The sequence below is a fragment of the Canis lupus genome, chromosome 22 (genome assembly GCF_003254725.2).
Source record: "Canis lupus dingo isolate Sandy chromosome 22, ASM325472v2, whole genome shotgun sequence".
Lineage (NCBI taxonomy): Eukaryota > Metazoa > Chordata > Mammalia > Carnivora > Canidae > Canis > Canis lupus.
The window spans coordinates 14,740,066-14,756,983 of NC_064264.1; the positions used below are offsets into that span (position 1 = coordinate 14,740,066).

At 34.9% G+C, this 16,918-nt stretch overlaps 1 long non-coding RNA gene across 1 annotated transcript in view; it reads right to left on the bottom strand.

Moving 5' to 3' along the window:
- The window catches only part of LOC118351883 (uncharacterized), a 148,065-nt gene that overhangs the window by 34,259 nt on the left and 96,888 nt on the right, over positions 1–16,918 (bottom strand). Inside the window, exon 2 of the long non-coding RNA XR_004808069.1 lies at positions 2,589–2,678. This is a non-coding gene — a long non-coding RNA (uncharacterized LOC118351883). The remainder of the gene's footprint in view (positions 1–2,588; positions 2,679–16,918) is intronic.

Here is a 16,918-nt window from a genome sequence, read left to right on the forward strand (position 1 = left end):
GGGGTCTTTTCTGATTCCACACAAATCTTATTTGTTCCAACTCTCTGAAGAAAGTCCATGATATTTTGATAGGGATTGCATTGAATGTGTAAATTGCCCTGGGTAGCATTGACATTTTCACAATATTAATTCTTCCAATCCATGAGCATGGAATATTTTTCCATCTCTTAGAAACACAGTTAAAACATATATTTCAGCCTTCCTTGCTTTTAGCTGTAGTCAGAGGACTGTGTTCCAATGGTTGTAATAGGAGAGGAAGTAATATATTCTATTTACAAATATGGCCTAAAATATTCCCCATCTTTTGTTCTAATTTTCTTTCAGCAAGAAGGAAACTTGAGACAAACTGATTGTTATAAATTGAAATGAGAAAAATCTTGTTGAATCTTTGTTGAAGAGAGCTGCCCCGCACAATCCCATTTTATGAAGAAGAAATAACCTTCTATTGTACTTACACCATTAGTCATTTGGAGGATTTCACTAATTTAAATACCCTAAAATACTGAGATGGGTAAGCCCAAAACCTGGATGTCATTGTGGACTTCTGCATTTTTCCGATCAACTCGGTCATGTAGAGATAGGCAAATATGTGCATGTGTACACACACATTATCTCTCCAACCATCCATTCCATTCCATTTTTCCTTTTAGGTCCCCACCATCATTTAATTCAGGTGTCCATCTCTCCTTGCCTAAAAATTTTCAATGGACTCTTAATAAGTTTCCCTAAATCTAGCTTCACCCTTAGTTATCTTTATCTCTGCTCAAACTTATATACAAGGTAATGCTTCATAATTAATTACTGTCATTTTTTATTTATATAATATTAAATGAGTTCTATGATTCATATATTTCTAGATGAGCATATAAATGAGCATAATCCCTAATTTTAAGGTAGAATTAGACATATAAAAATAACTGTAAGAACACAGATCTTCTCCCCTTGTGCGTAGGATAAAAGTCAACCCTTTGGCATGGCAAAGAAGGACTTAGTGAATTTCTAGAAGATATTAAACAGATGTTTTGAGAACATTTGGGAGAAAAAGCAATGATCATTAGGAACCAGCATGGGCTTACAAAGTATAACTTCTTTTTGATAGAGTTGTTAGACTGGCAAATTAGGTGAATTTTATAGACAAACTTTGTTGATTTCAGCAATGCTTTGTGTGTCCTCAGTAAAGTTCTTTCACTAATATCCTAGGAAGAATTTGGGAAAATACTAGTTGGAAGGCAAAATATCAGAATGTCATCTGACAGATACATAATTAATGTACTTCATATGTTTGTTAGTAAGCTCTTCCCACCAGATCCTTTTGGAAAGTTTAATGATGTGTTCGAAATCATAAAAGATAAGCTAATACAAATTTAAATTCAAAAAAGCTAAAAAAAAGCTGATTAAAATAATTAAAGACATTAAATGAAAGAACCTCAATTGAGAAAACTGTTTCATTATACTAGACTTAAATCAACAAAGATGATTAAGTATCTAAAATATATTTTTATAGGGGTGCCTGGGTGGCTCAGTTGTTTAAGCATCTGCCTTGGGCTTGGGTCATGATCTCAGGACCCTGGGATCAAGCCTTACATTGAGCCCCACATCAAGCCCCGTATCAGGCTCCCTGGCAAGATGGAGTCTGCTTCTCCCTCTCCCTCTGCCTGCAGTTCCCCTTGCTTGTGCTCTTTCTCTTTCTGTCAAATATATAAATAAACTTTTTTAAAAATAAAGTAAGATAGATTTACTGTAAAACTTCTTCCCAGGCATTGCACTAGACAAAATATAAATTTTCTTCTCAATGCTTTAATGGATGCATGAATTAGGAATTCATATTGTGCCTCCATCTTTAGATGAAAAATTCTAAGTTCCCACAAACTAGAGGTCACAATTAAAGCCACCCATCCCTTAAAGTTGTAAAATTAGATTTGGGACATAGTCTCGTTACTATAAAGAACCCAATATTACCATCAGCTAGCACTACGTTTCTGCTGCTATTTAATTAGAATGTTTTAAATTATGTGCTTTATGTGTCCATATTCAAGTAATTCACATCACCAGCACAGCACTGCAGAAATGTGACTTAGCAACAACCATATGAAAAATAAAATGACAGCAGTTTAGGTGACTATAACTTCAAATAGTGGAGATCGAATCCACTAGGAAATCTTTAGTTACATGTAATTGAAAACCCAGCTCAAACTGGCTTAAACCAAAAGAAAATCTATTATCTCACCTAGAATGAAATCCATAAGTAGGTGGCTCCAGGCTATGTGTGATAAATGACTCAGTGATATTCCCATGGTCTGAGCTCCTTGCTAGCTCATCTTGTTTTTTTCTTACACTCTAACCTCAGTGTTCAAGTTTTGCCTGACCTGTTTTCAGGTACAGAAGACTGGAGAGATTGTAGGCATAGTTTTAGGCAGTTCCAGACATTCTTCTTTTATGAAAACAAACATTTATTTTAGTGTTCTTTATTTTAGGGTCCCCTTCTCAGGGAAGAGGAATCCTTTCCCAGAAGACCAGAATAAGTCAGAATTGACTTAAATGGTCATTCTTACACCACAAAAAGAACTAGATCAAAAATATTATCTTACATCAAATATGATTTGCCCCTGGAGCTGGAGATGGTGTCACCCTGCTTTAAGTTTTTCTGGGGAAAGTGGAGGACAGCCAATCAGTCTGTGCTAGAAAGAAGAAAAACGGAATGTTTAACAACCAAAATGTTGGCTACAACATTAACATACTATCAATTACTTCCCCCCAAATTCAGTCCCATGTGCTATGCACTTTTGATTGTAAACCAAATGCTTTGAGGTGTCTGTAACTATATGACTTTTTTTTAAATTTTCACTTCATATCCGGTCAACATATTTTTGAGATCTGGCTCCCTAATTCTTCTTAATCAAATACATAAATGAGCATTACTGAAGTGAATAGCAGTTGTGTAAAGAACTAATGTTTTGGGAGAGAGGGAATGGACAGTATTAATCGATGTAAATCGATTTCCCTATAATTAAAAATTATGCCTTCACTTTGGAAGCCATGATTAATAAACACATCTTATTGCTATTGTTATTTCTATTATTATTATTTCACAATCACCCTTTTTAGTCATAAAACCCTCAGCCTTCTTCCCTTTCTAAGCATCTTCCCCCATGAGCAGTCAAATTTCCTGGAGCACTGTCCCCAACTCCTACCTATTAAACACTGATGCCAAAATTCAGTATGTCTTGCCAAAACCTTAACTCTCTTATTAGAAGAAACAACATTCCTTTAAAGGCTGTTTAGCACCTCTCTCTTTTTACTTGGATATGCAATACTCAACATTACTATCTGATATTGTATATGAGAGTCTATCTTCCAAATACATAAGATATTCTCTTGAAGAGGAAGCCTAAGGAAAATTAGTTTCCATGAGATTTGGTATTTTCCAGTTCACATCAATGGGACTATGTTTGTCTTGGACACCACAATTTAAAAAGGCACCATCTATGTCAGTGAGGCTTGTGGAAGTTACCCCAATTGCTAAGAAAAGCAAATAAAATGAAGATGAAATGACTAATAGAAGAAAAACATTATTTTCAAATATTTGAAAAACTTGAAAGGCAGAAAATGCAGAGAATGAAATGTAAATCATTTTTAATTAAATATAAATATCCTTCACTTTAGGACAATTTTTATATGGATATACAAATATAAAGACAAAACGCAGGCAATAGGGATGCCTGGGTGGCTTAGTGGATGAGCATCTGCCTTCAGCTCAGGATGAAATCTGGGGTCCTAGGATCATGTTTCCCTCTGCCTGTGTCTCTGCCTGTCTCTTTCTGTGTCTCTCATGGATAAATAAATAAAACCTTAAACAAACAAACAAACAACAACAACAAAAAACTGTAGGCAACAACTTTTCAAACTTAGGCATTTTCTAATGTCTAATGTGAAAATTTTTTCATGTAATTATATATTTTTAAGAGTATGCCTTTAATCAAAGAGATTTTGAGCATGGGAATAATGTAATCAAAATTATTCATTATTAATATTAAACTAGGACTAGTCTGTGTAATGGATTTGATTACAGAAAAACTGAAGACAATAGGACCGGTTGTCACTGTGCCTTCCAAAATGGTAGACAAGTAGTTGCATGTGACTTTTGAGCACTTGAAATGTTACCAGCAGCATTAAGAAACTAAATTTTTAATTGGATTGACTTTAATTGACTCAAATTTGAATACCCATATGTAGTTAGAAGCTAGCGTTTTGAACAATAGAGATCTAGCACCTTTCCATCACTGCAGAAAGTTCTACTGGATAGTCCTGATTTGATAGACATGAGAAAAACACAGACAACAGTGATGGGTTTGTGACAGAAAAGGAACTAATTCTCACAGAAATCATTTAAAAGAAAGGGTCGATGAGTTTTTAAAACTGACTGACAATGAAGTTTGAATGAATGAAGAAGTTTCCCAGCTAGTGGTCTCTGGTGCCTGAAAAGAAAATCTTTAAAATGTACACTTTTAAGCTACTTAGAAAAAAGGTAAATGCACACATTTTTAAAAATAATTTTCATATATGCAGTAGCAATAGTAGACCTGTAATAGTATAATTATTTAACAGTCAATGCTTACTGCATTTGAGCTACTGTAGTAGCACTTACTATGCTGTTTTATTTAATCCTCAATGTAACATTATGATGTAATATTAGTGAAATATTACTATTAACCCATTGTGGGTATTCAGAAACAAAGATTTAGAAAAGTTAAATATCATCTAGAATATTACACAACTAGGTAGTGAGAGAGCAGGAAAATCAACTCTCATCTATCCAACACTGGCATCCACATTTAAAAAAAAAAGATTTCATTTATTTACTTATTCATTTGAGAGAGAGAATGGGACAGGGGGAGCACAAGCAGGGGAAGGGTTACAGGGAAAGGAAGAAGCAGGCTCCCCATTGAGCAGGGAGCCCAAAGTGGGACTCACTCCCAGAACTCTAGGATTATGACCTGAATGGAAGGCAGATGCTTAACTGACTGAGCCACCCGGACACCCCGGCATCCACATTTTTAATTGCTAGGCTTCACTTCCTTGTGTTCTACTGGGTGCTGCCTGAAACGTCTTACCTAACATATTCTTTCTTCAGTATTTACTAGTGTGAGAGGCAGCTGCCATTGAAGGATGTGCAGTGCTGTGATCAGGACAGATATTTCAAAATCTATAACAAATTTGATATTCTTATATTTTCTTTTTTTATATTCTTATATTTTCTGAATACATGGCCAAAGAACTTGTATTTTGCATACTAAATGTTCATTATGAACTTACTGAGGCAAAACTAAGTCCTATAATTAATATGAATTGTAAATTAAAATATACAGTATTAACATTATGGTAATTATTATAAAATAAATTGTATTTTAAGTCACATGGTAACAATTTTATTTATTTTTTTAATATTTTATTTATTTGTTCATGAGAGACACAAAGAGAGAGAGAGAGAGAGAGAGAGAGAGAGGCAGAGACACATGCAGAGGAGGAAGCAGGCTCCACGTGGGGAGCCTGAGGTGGGATTCGATCCAGGGTCTCCAGGATCACTCCCTGGGCTGAAAGCGGTGCTAAACCACTGAGCCACCCGGGCTGCCCAACAATTTTATTTCTTGTAAGTAAAATCTGAGAACTATAAAGCTTATGTGTCACTAAATGTATCATTGTGGCTATACAGTTTAGATTTTTATTTTTAATTTCCAATCTCCTAATGTTTTTACCCCAACTCAAGAAATTATTCAAACTTATCACTATTTCTATTCCAACCCCAGAATGTCCTGCACATGTTAATATGTAATTTGAATTAATAATTTATTACACACTTGCCTTGTGAAAAGAATAAAACATTTTGCAATTACAACAAAATGAAATGATTAAAGCTAAAATGTGTTTCTATTTCCCTTGGCTCTTAGTAATGGAAAGAGAGGACACCTTGAAAGAAATCCACTGACTTCTTTGTCTTTTCCTCTCTGCTAGCAAGCAGCTGTTTAGAACATAATCTACAGGATTTGCACCTCTCAGAAAGCTTGTTTCAAAACAAAAATCTGTTTAACATGATTATTAAATAATGTGTTTGGTTGGCAGAAACTTCTATTATTTGGAGACAAACCCGAGTGTATAAAGAGCAATTCATGTTCAAAGAAAAGAGGCAAATGAGATGTTTGTGGATGATATTAGAGACATTATTGATACTTTCCTTTCTGATACTGTCCTCAGAAAAAGAGATCACTTTTCCACATCATAACCAGAGCTACAAAAACTATATTAGAAGGAAGCATTGTAAAATTGGTAACATTTGCTAGCAAAAAGAAGGAACCAAGGGGCTTTGAGACTCTTTGGAGAAATTATGCTTGTTTGGAATTGGTAGCAAGAACATTATGGATAGAGAGGTCCTCAAAGGGAGGGAAATGTTTGAAGAGAAAGAATAAGGAAGAATTAAAAGTGAGAAAGCTTTATAGCAGCAATGTCCACAATAGCCAAACTGTGGAAGGAGCCTCGGTGTCCATCGAAAGATGAATGGATAAAGAAGATGTGGTCTATGTATACAATGGAATATTCCTCAGCCATTAGAAATGACAAATACCCACCATTTGCTTCGATGTGGAGGGACCTGGAGGGTATTATGCTGAGTGAAACAAGTCAGTCGGAAAAGGACAAACATTATATGGTCTCATTCATTTAGGGAATATAAAAATTAGTGAAAGGGAATAAAGGGAAAGGAGAGAGGATGAATGAAAATATCAGTGAGGGTGACAAAACATGAGAGATAGCTAGCTCTGGGAAACGAGCAAGGGGTAGTGGAAGGGGAGGTGGGCAGGGGGTTGGGATGGGCACTGAGGGGGCCACTCAGTGATGGGTGAGGGCACTGAGGGGGCCACTTGGCAGGATGAGCACTGGGTGTTATGCTAAATGTTGGCAAATTGAACTCCAATAAAAAAATTTTAAAAAATAAATTCAATTAAAAAAAAAACAAAAAAACAGTTGAGAGGCCTCTGGGTGGCTCAGTGGTTGAGCATCTGCCTTTGGCTCAGGTCCTGATCCCAAGGTCCTGGGATGGAGTCCCACATCAGACTCCCCTGCATGAAGCCTGCTTCTCCCTCTGTGGGTATCTCTGCCTCTCTCATGAATCAAAAAATAAAACCTTAAAAAAATAAAAGTGAGAAAGCATGCATATGGGTCTTATCCTGAAGACTTAAGTCCTTGTCTCTTATGGGTACATACATACAAGGTAGAACCAGGCCTAACTTGTCTACTCATCCAACTTTGGTGCAATTCCAGGATGCTTAGGGTAATAAATATTTCAACTTATATTACTGTTCACTAGTGAAAATTAAAATTATTTTTTCAAACCTGAGATACAGCAGGACTATGTGACTTGGCAATTTTTTTTAGGTTTGAGAATCTTCTGATAGTTTCTTGGAAGAAAAAATTTGTAACTGGTGTCTCTACTAGTTAGCCCTTTTCTGACAGTGTTAAAAAATAAAATTTATTTTCTCAGTGTATTTGATCAGAAGCCACAAATGCATTCTGCATTATTTGTTGCTTACTATCTAGTTTGTTAAGAGCCACAGGCTCATAAGCTTATTATTTCTGATTAATGATCCACAGGTTGCCTGGGATGGTAACCTCAGGTGATGGCTCCTAGATGTCATGACTTAAGTTAACTCATAAAGGTAGGATAGTTTCTTATCATGCTATACAAACATCTTGGGCCTGTGCTTATGCAAACAATTACTTCATGAGTATTTAAGTTCTTTCCCTACAAATTTTTGTTAATTGCCTCATGATTTAGTCTTCTTGCTGGTCCTATTGTTGGTAAAACCTTTACACATGCTTAAGATCGATTTGTCTAAGACATTTGATTTAAGAGAGGGTATTCCATATGGGTTCATGAAGAACAACTCCAGAATAATTCTCCAGAGACATCAGAAGAGACATTGGCTGCACCTTCAGTGAAGATTTGGTGGCAAGAAAAAACCTCCTACAAGCTGACCATCCAGTCATCACTCTATCTGACAACCTGACCAACAGGCTTGTCCATTTCTGTATATGCATGCCACAGGACTAGGATTCTCACAAACTACAGTATGCCCAGTGAAATTTAAATTTAAATTTCAGCATTATTTAACTATAATGTATGGGATATAATTAAATTTAAAAAGTATTTGCTGGGGCAGCCGGATGGCTCAGCGGTTTAGCGCCGCCTTCAGCCCGGGGCCTGATTCTGGAGACCCGGGATCGAGTCCCATTTCGGGCTCCCTGCATGGAGCCTGCTTCTCCCTCTGCCTGTGTCTCTGTGCCTCTCTGTCTCTCATAAATAAATAAACCTTTAAAAAAATAAATAAAAAATAAAAAGTATTTGCTGTTTATCTAAAATTCTAATTTAACTGGCATGCGCTAGTTACAGATCAGAGAAGGAAGTAGCCTGGAAACTGGTTATATAACTTGCCTAATAATCTTTCAAGAATAGAAATGGCATCCTTTAAAACATTTAATTTGGAGAAATAAGTAGGAAGAGGTGGAGCTAGAGACCCTAGCAAAAAGAGAGGCACTATAAAAGTAGGAAGAAGACTACAGACATTAGAATTGGTTACTTTATTTTTGGAGGGATTCAGCTCTTACAGGGACTCTATATATAGAGTTCTCAAGTATGGACCTTGCAACACTAGGTCGTATTGGCTCACATCTCATCAAAAATAAACAACAAATAATTCCCTTTATTAATCTATATACTAACTTTGAAAGAAAAGGCATTTATATAATTTCATGTGAAAGTAACTTGGGACTGAAATTTAAAGTTTTTCCTCTTATTAACTGGGCAAAATATATATTATCTAATCTCTCCAAACCTCACTTTTCTCATCTTAAATCAGCAAAATAATCCTGCTCACCTAAGGGCTGTGAGGAGTTTTCATATAAGTAAGATACTCAATTCAGTACCCGAATTATATTAATCACTCCATACAGTTTAGTATCGCTAAGACAATGTAAGTATAATGTGTAAATAAAATTGTATGTCAGCAATTATTTTTTATCTAAATAGATGCATTCAAGAAAACTAAATTTTGCTTTACCACAGTATTCTTTACCCGTAGAGCAGAGTTCTGAGACACAGTAAACATAAAAAAAAAAATTGTTAAAGGAATAAATATATTCAGATTATTTCAATTTAAGCATACAACTTATTGTCCTATAACAACTTAGAACCAATTTCTACTATCTATGTCATATCTTCAGAATTTTGACTTCGGACCTTGAAAAGTTATTTCCATGCAGCTATATTTTAGTTTATATATCATTATTACAGATTTTGACTTTCTTGTGGTTGGATTGAATTTTAATTGATTAACCTATGATGTAAGATGCAACTAAGTATCAACATGTTATAAATAAAAATTCTAAAGCATATAATATGTATGTAATATATAAATAAATGTATAACAATTATATAAAAATAATTTTATGTTTAACTTTTCTTTCCTTATTGGAGTTTATAGCTACCTTCTCATAAGCTATTGTGAACATGAAATTATTACTTTTGATTTCCAGATTAAAAAGAAAATAATTATGAAAATGATTATAGGGGATCCCTGGGTGGCGCAGCGGTTTAGCACCTGCCTTTGGCCCAGGGCGCGATCCTGGAGACCCGGGATCGAATCCCACGTCGGGCTCCCGGTGCATGGAGCCTGCTTCTCCCTCTGCCTATGTCTCTGCCTCTCTCTCTCTCTCTCTCTCTCTGTGTGTGTGCGTGTGACTATCATAAATAAATAAAAAAAAAGAAAAAAAAAAGAAAATGATTATATAGCAAGCTATAACTAAATTATTGCTAAAGCTATTGTTTTAATAGCATAATGTTAGTTTTCATTATTCACAATTAAAGAGGGAATATATTAGTGCAATAAAACAATCCTTGCCTCCAAATTTCCACATTTAACATTGTTGTTGCCAGCATTTGTCTTTATGTCAACCATAACTCAGTGACTAAAAAAGATAAAGGAACTTTCTCTCTCCTCCTAACAGAAACCAACTTCTAAATTAAAGCTACTTCTCATATACAGTCTCTTCACAATAGGAATTGATGATCTATTATTTCACTGGATTTGGGACTTTTGACAAGAAGATCTGGTGATTCAGAGAATTAAACTGTGTGTGGATGAGCAAGATTAAATTCTGTACAAAAACAAAAAGAAAGAGCTAGAGAGAAATTCATATTGATATTGGACAAATGTTTTGATGAAGCCTTAGGAAAAAAGAATAGACACTAATCAAAGTAAGTATCATTCATGCACTATATTCAATGCAACCAAGAACAGATGTGAAAGGCTGATGCTAGAGAAATAATGAATAATGAAGTTGTTCAATGCCAACTCTCATTTTACCTGATTATTACTGGTTCTTTGATTGAATTATAGATGAGAAAAGTGCATTTGTAAAGCACTAAATATATTCCAATTATTGAATTCACATGAATCTATCACCAAAAATGATCCACCACTAGTATTTGGGTTACCTACAAAGAGGCTGAATCAGAATGCCAGATTGTTAAAAAAAAAAAAAAAACTCTAGTTAATAAAAAGCTGTATTTATTGAAAAATAATAATTGTCACTGTAGTTAAGCACTATGCAGCTGGTCAATGTGCCCAAAGCTTTATTTTTATTTTCTTGTTTACTTTTTCAGAAACACCAAGGTAGATATCATTGTCATTTCCATTTGATAGATAAGAAAACTAGTTTAAAGAACTTAACTAAATTACTAAAATTCATAAGACCAATAAGTGGAAGAGCCAGGATTGAGCTATCTATATTTCTCTCTCTCTCTCTCTGTTTCTCTGTCTCTCCAAAAACTCCTATGATGAAGACTCTGGTCAATATGTCATCATGACCTGACTCAATTCTTCATCAGTAAAATAAAGTAAATAGTGATACTCAGCCCCGGGCATTATTTTGGTACCAAATTAGAAAATGTTTGAAATCTGAAAACTGAAAACTGACACTACCATTTACAATTGCACCCAAAAGCATAAGATACCTAGGAATAAGCCTAACCAAAGAAGTAAAGGATCTATACCCTAAAAACTACAGAACACTTCTAAAAGAAATTGAGGAAGAAACAAAGAGATGGAAAAATATTCCATGCTCATGGATTAACAGAATTAATATTGTGAAAATGTCAATGTTTCCCAGGGCAATTTACATGTTTAATGCAATCCCTATCAAAATACCATGGACTTTCTTCAGAGTTGGAACAAATTATTTTAAGATTTGTATGGAATCAGAAAAGATCCCGAATAGCCAGGGGAATTTTAAAAAAGAAAACCATATCTGGGGGCATCACAATGCCAGATTTCAGGTTGTACTACAAAGTTGTGATCATCAAGACAGTGTGGTACTGGCACAAAAACAGACACATAGATCAATGGAACAGAATAGAGAACCCAGAAGTGGACCCTCAACTTTATGGTCAACTATATTCGACAAGGGGGAAAGACTATCCACTGGAAAAAAGACAGTCTCTTCAATAAATGGTGCTGGGAAAATTGGACAGCCACGTGCAGAAGAATGAAACTGGACCATCCTCTTGCACCATCCACAAAGATAAACTCAAAATGGATGAAAGATCTAAATGTGAGATAAGATTCCATCAAAATCCTAGAGGAGAACACAGGCAACACCCTTTTTGAACTCGGCCACAGTAACTTCTTGCAAGATACATTCACGAAGGCAAAAGAAACAAAAGCAAAAATGAACTATTGGGACTTCATCAAGATAAGAAGCTTTTGCACAGCAAAGGATACAGTCAACAAAACTAAAAGACAACCTACAGAATGGGAGAAGATATTTGCAAATGACGTATCAGATAAAGGGCTAGTTTCCAAGATCTATAAAGAACTTATTAAACTCAACAGCAAAGAAACAAACAGTCCAATCATGAAATGGGCAAAAGACATGAACAGAAATCTCACAGAGGAAGACACAGACATGGCCAACATGCACATGAGAAAATGCTCTGCATCACTTGCCATCAGGGAAATACAAATCAAAACCATATTGTAGATATTTTTTACTATTAACAAGTAGAACGTTCACACACTGGGTTTATTTTATTTTTTTAAATATTTATTTATTTATTTATGATAGACATAGAGAGAGAGAGACAGAGACAAAGAGAGAGGCAGAGACACAGGAGGAGGGAAAAGCAGAGAAGCAGGCTCCATGCAGGGAGCCTGACGTGGGACTCGATCCCGGGACTCCAGGATCGAGCCCTGGGTCAAAGGCAGGCGCCAAACCGCCTAGACACCCAGGGATCCCCAACACACTGGGTTTATTAAGAAAATAAGATATGGTTCAAACTTCATGATGATTACAACATAGTTCGACAATTTTCAATATACTTAAATATAGATGATAACATGAAAGTTTCATAAGGAGTTCAGAGGAAGGAGAGACTTCATACAAGAGAGAGTGTGTTCAGGAAGGAAGGAAGAAGTCCAAATAGATGAAAACTAGTATAGGGTGTTTTAGAACAGAGTGTCAGGACTAAGCAGAGGTATTCAGGAAGATTTACATAAATCATCTTGCTAAATTTTGTGCAATATATGACAGTTTCTAATTTTTCATATCCTGATCAATATGTTCTACAGTTTAATAATAATTTAGGTAAAAAGTAATATTAATTTTAACATGCATGGCTTTTCTTAAAAAGTGATTTTGCTCATCCTTTATGGATTAAACATTTATAATTAATCGTCTGTGGTGAAGTCTAGCCATATTGGCTCACTATTTGCTACTGATGCCAAGTATTTCTTCACTAGTTAGAGAAGTTTTTCATGTGTTAGGATATTAGTCTTATGTTTTTCGAGTTGGAAATATTTTTCAAGTTAATATTTGTCTTTTAACTAAACATACTCATTTTGCTGTGGAATTTAAAACATATACTGGCTTTAATTTTTCTATTTTATGGATTCTGAGTTTTGCACCATGCTGAGAAAAGCCCTGTCCATTTTCCAATATTTTTTAAATATTGGAAAGAATGAAATATTCTTTCAATTTTTTCCTAGAATTTTTGTTTTTTATTTTTATACTTAAATATTTGATCCATATGGACTTTTCCATGGAGTAAAAGTATGACATAGGATTCAAATTTATTTGTTTTTCATTGATTTACACAATTGTTGAAATAGCGTTTATTACAAAAATAAAACTCCAATTTTATATTTCAATAAATTTCTATGTTTTAGGTATATGTATACATTTTATCTTATTTTCCAATAATCTGTTTATGAATCAACATTAGAGTACTTTATTTTTTTTAAATATTTACTTATTTATTTGAGAGAGAGAGAGAGAGAGAGCAGGGAGGAGGAGCAAAGGGAAAGAAACTTGAGCAGATTCCATGCTGAGCCTGGAGCCCCACGTATTGCTGTATTGCATGACACTGAGATCATGACCTGTGCCAAAATCAAGAGTCAGATACTTAACTGACTGAGCCACCCAGGTGCCCCAACATTACAGTACTTTAAAAAGCATTATAATTTTATGAAATGTGTTATAATGAAGTAGAGCTAGTCTTTCAACATGAGTCTTCATTTTCAGAAATTTTATGGATACTCTTACTTGCTTATTTTTCCATATTAAATTCAGATTTTGTAGTTAAATTTCTCTTATTTTTATTTGAGATCCCCTTCAACTTATTGATTATCTTAGGAGAAATTTCAGAGTCATTATGTTGAACCTCCCGGTTTCCAAGTAGCAAATAGCATAATTAAGGTCTCCTAGCATTTTCTCCCTCCATATCAGTGGCAGCTCAAGACATACCAAAATAAACTTGATAGCCTAGCCTGATCAGGGAGGCTTGTAGGTTCAGTCTCATTGCACCTCTCTCAGTGCCTGTATGAGAAAGTCACCTAATTAAGACTCAACATAGAAGGACAAAATCAACCCATGGCAGACGCTGGGGCAGACACCCAGGTTCTTGTGCAACTTGGAGAGAGGGGAAGGGGGCTAGGGGTCCACAGCCAGTGATGAGGAGGGAGACTAAGACAATCCAGAGAAAACAGCTTCATTACCCAGAAGCCTTGCCTAAGGAATAAACCAAACTAAACACCCAGCAGCATCACTGAGTCCCGCAGAGCTATCAAGTGTCCCTTCAGGGGCAGCACTGCATTTTCCATACACATCCTTCTCGCAGTGTGAGTCAAATGTGCAGCAGCCCACTTCAGCCCCATTGTGTCACTTATTTATTATCTATCTTCCCTTGTCTAGAATATCAATTTATGACTGTGGAAACTTGTCTAGCTTAATTACCTATTATATCTCCAGCAATTGCAACAATACACTTTTTTTTAGAAGAAAACTCAATAAATGTATATTGAGTAAATGAATAACAAACCCATAAATAAATGAAGTGATATTCTGCTAAAGATATTACCTCTGACCATTGCACTCCATTAGTTTATTAGTGAGATGTACCATGAGAGAACAAAATAGAAAAGCCAAAAAGCCCTGAGGTGTGAGAAGAGATGTACATGTGAGTTAAAGACAAATATACATTTATTCTTTTGCTTGTATTGCATTATGCTTATCTATGTGTTCCAGGTGAAGCCAAAATTATTTAAGTCCTTTTTTAAAAAAAAATTCAGTTTATCTATAGGTCCTTAACCATATTTGTCCGACAGAAAATTTTATTTGGAGTCCTATGGTCATTTGAAACCTTGACCTTTCACTTTTCCTTCAAAATGCAAACTGGAGTAAGCATTTGACTTTGCTTGTTATCACTGAAAAAAATATGGTCCAGATAAAACTTTGCTTTCAGTGGCTAATGCACAGTTTCTTATTCATGTGTTCATTATGAGTGAACTTGACCATTGCAATAGTTTCCATAATCGCTTCCCTACCGTTAGAACAATTTTTGATGATATCACCCTCATGCTTCACTTGCTTAATTAGACCCCAGTGCATCAATGAGTCATTTTAACTTTCTCCTGTGAAGGCTCTTCATGCCCAGGGCTCACCCCTGTCTCTAAGTTTTATGCTGTTCTTCTTAGCCAAGGCTGCAAGACATTTGAGTACAGTTGGTTTCTAGACAATTTATGTTTTCATTGATAACAAAATGAATCTTTACCCATTTCTTTGATGCTGTCTGAGTAGGGAGGGGATTTGATGTTTTCTGAATACCTACTATGTGTGAGATTGTTGTTATGCATGTCACATTTATTTCATTTAAAATTAAGATATTATTTTCCTTATAGTAAATTAGTAATTTCTCACTTTAAATGTTTTGGGATTGTAAAAATTTATGAGATAGGAAACAAAGTTAGCCAATCTTCTTTTTCAGCCCAAAAGTAAACATTTTTAATATTTTGAAATACAATTTACAGGGTTTTCCAATAGATAATTTACACATGTATATGATTGTGCTGTTCATATAGTTGTCTACTTATTAAATCAAGGTCTTTTCCTCATTTTATTAAAATATCTTTAACATATCCTGTTCAATGACTGTAAGTTCTATTACAAAGCTTTTATGCTGTTTTTAATGGGTAATTGGAATCACAATTGATAGAATTAAAAGCATGAGTTGAAAAAAAGAACAAATAACTTTAGGGATACAATTTAATATAGATAATCTCATGACTTGTACTCCTACGTTTAGTTTACTTTATTTTTTTAAGATTTCATTTATTTGTGAGAAAGAAAGAGAGAGAGAGATAGCATGAGCAGGGGGAGGGGCAGAGGCAGGGAGAGAAGCAAACTGCCCCTGAGTGGGAAGCCTGATGTGTGCTGGATTCCAGGCCCCTGAGATCATGACCAGGCCAACACTTAACCAACTGAGCCACCCAAGCACCCTTTGTTTAGTTTAAAAACTGATTTTTAAAAAGTATGATTTCTTATGCTATAAGAGAATTATGTAATAGTCTTCTATAATAAAGAGAATTCAGAGCCAAGTTTTATATTTAAGTGATTTATCATTAATTATGTTATTATTAACTAACCCATATTCTAATATCATATATATTATTATAATTTTTATGTATATATAGCTATTTATCTCACAAACTCATAACATACACTTACTAAGGTTAAGATGTTTACAACATAAACATCCCTTGTGTTTCCAGTCACTCATAATATGGGAGACCTGTTGGAGGCAATATACTTTCTCCTTTTCACTCTAAATGCAATAAAGTTGCTTTAAATTGAATAAACCAATTTTAGATCAGGTTCACACTGGCGGCAAACCAGATTTCCAAATTACCGGCTAATTACTTCCACTAGTTTTAGTGAGAGGAAATGGCATTAAAGTGAACATGGGGATGAGTTGGGTTGTACAGAACTGAAGAAAATAAATTTACTGATATGTTGGTTCAAGTACGGTCTTGTCTAATGTCAAGGAAATTATATGCATGCAGCTCTGTTTTGTATGATTATTGAAGAGGAGGAAGTATGGAACCAGCAACCTTTATTTTATACTCAGGATTCTCCAAATTCTTGTTTAAATCCCTGCTCTATTTGTTTACTAAATAGTACTGGATAGTCTTGGAAGACAGCATCAGTTAAAAGTTAAAATAGTAACAGTCACCAAACACAGAAGCTCTCTTTACTCAGCAGAGTTAAGTTACCTGGAGCCCAGAATTGGGGAGTAGGCAAGAGAAAGTCCCCTCCTGTCCTGTTCACACATGTCCTCAATATTCAACTGAATCCATTCAGTGGAAGGAAAGGATAAGGAAGATAAGAAATGATATTGATAGAGACATTACTTATGGCTTCAACCTCTACAAGAATTTTCATTTCAGTTTATTTAGTTTTTCTTTTTTTAAGAATAGAATTCCTTGGAAAAATAAATAAAAGCTTAATTTGAAATCAATGAGAAGAGTTGAGTACCTAA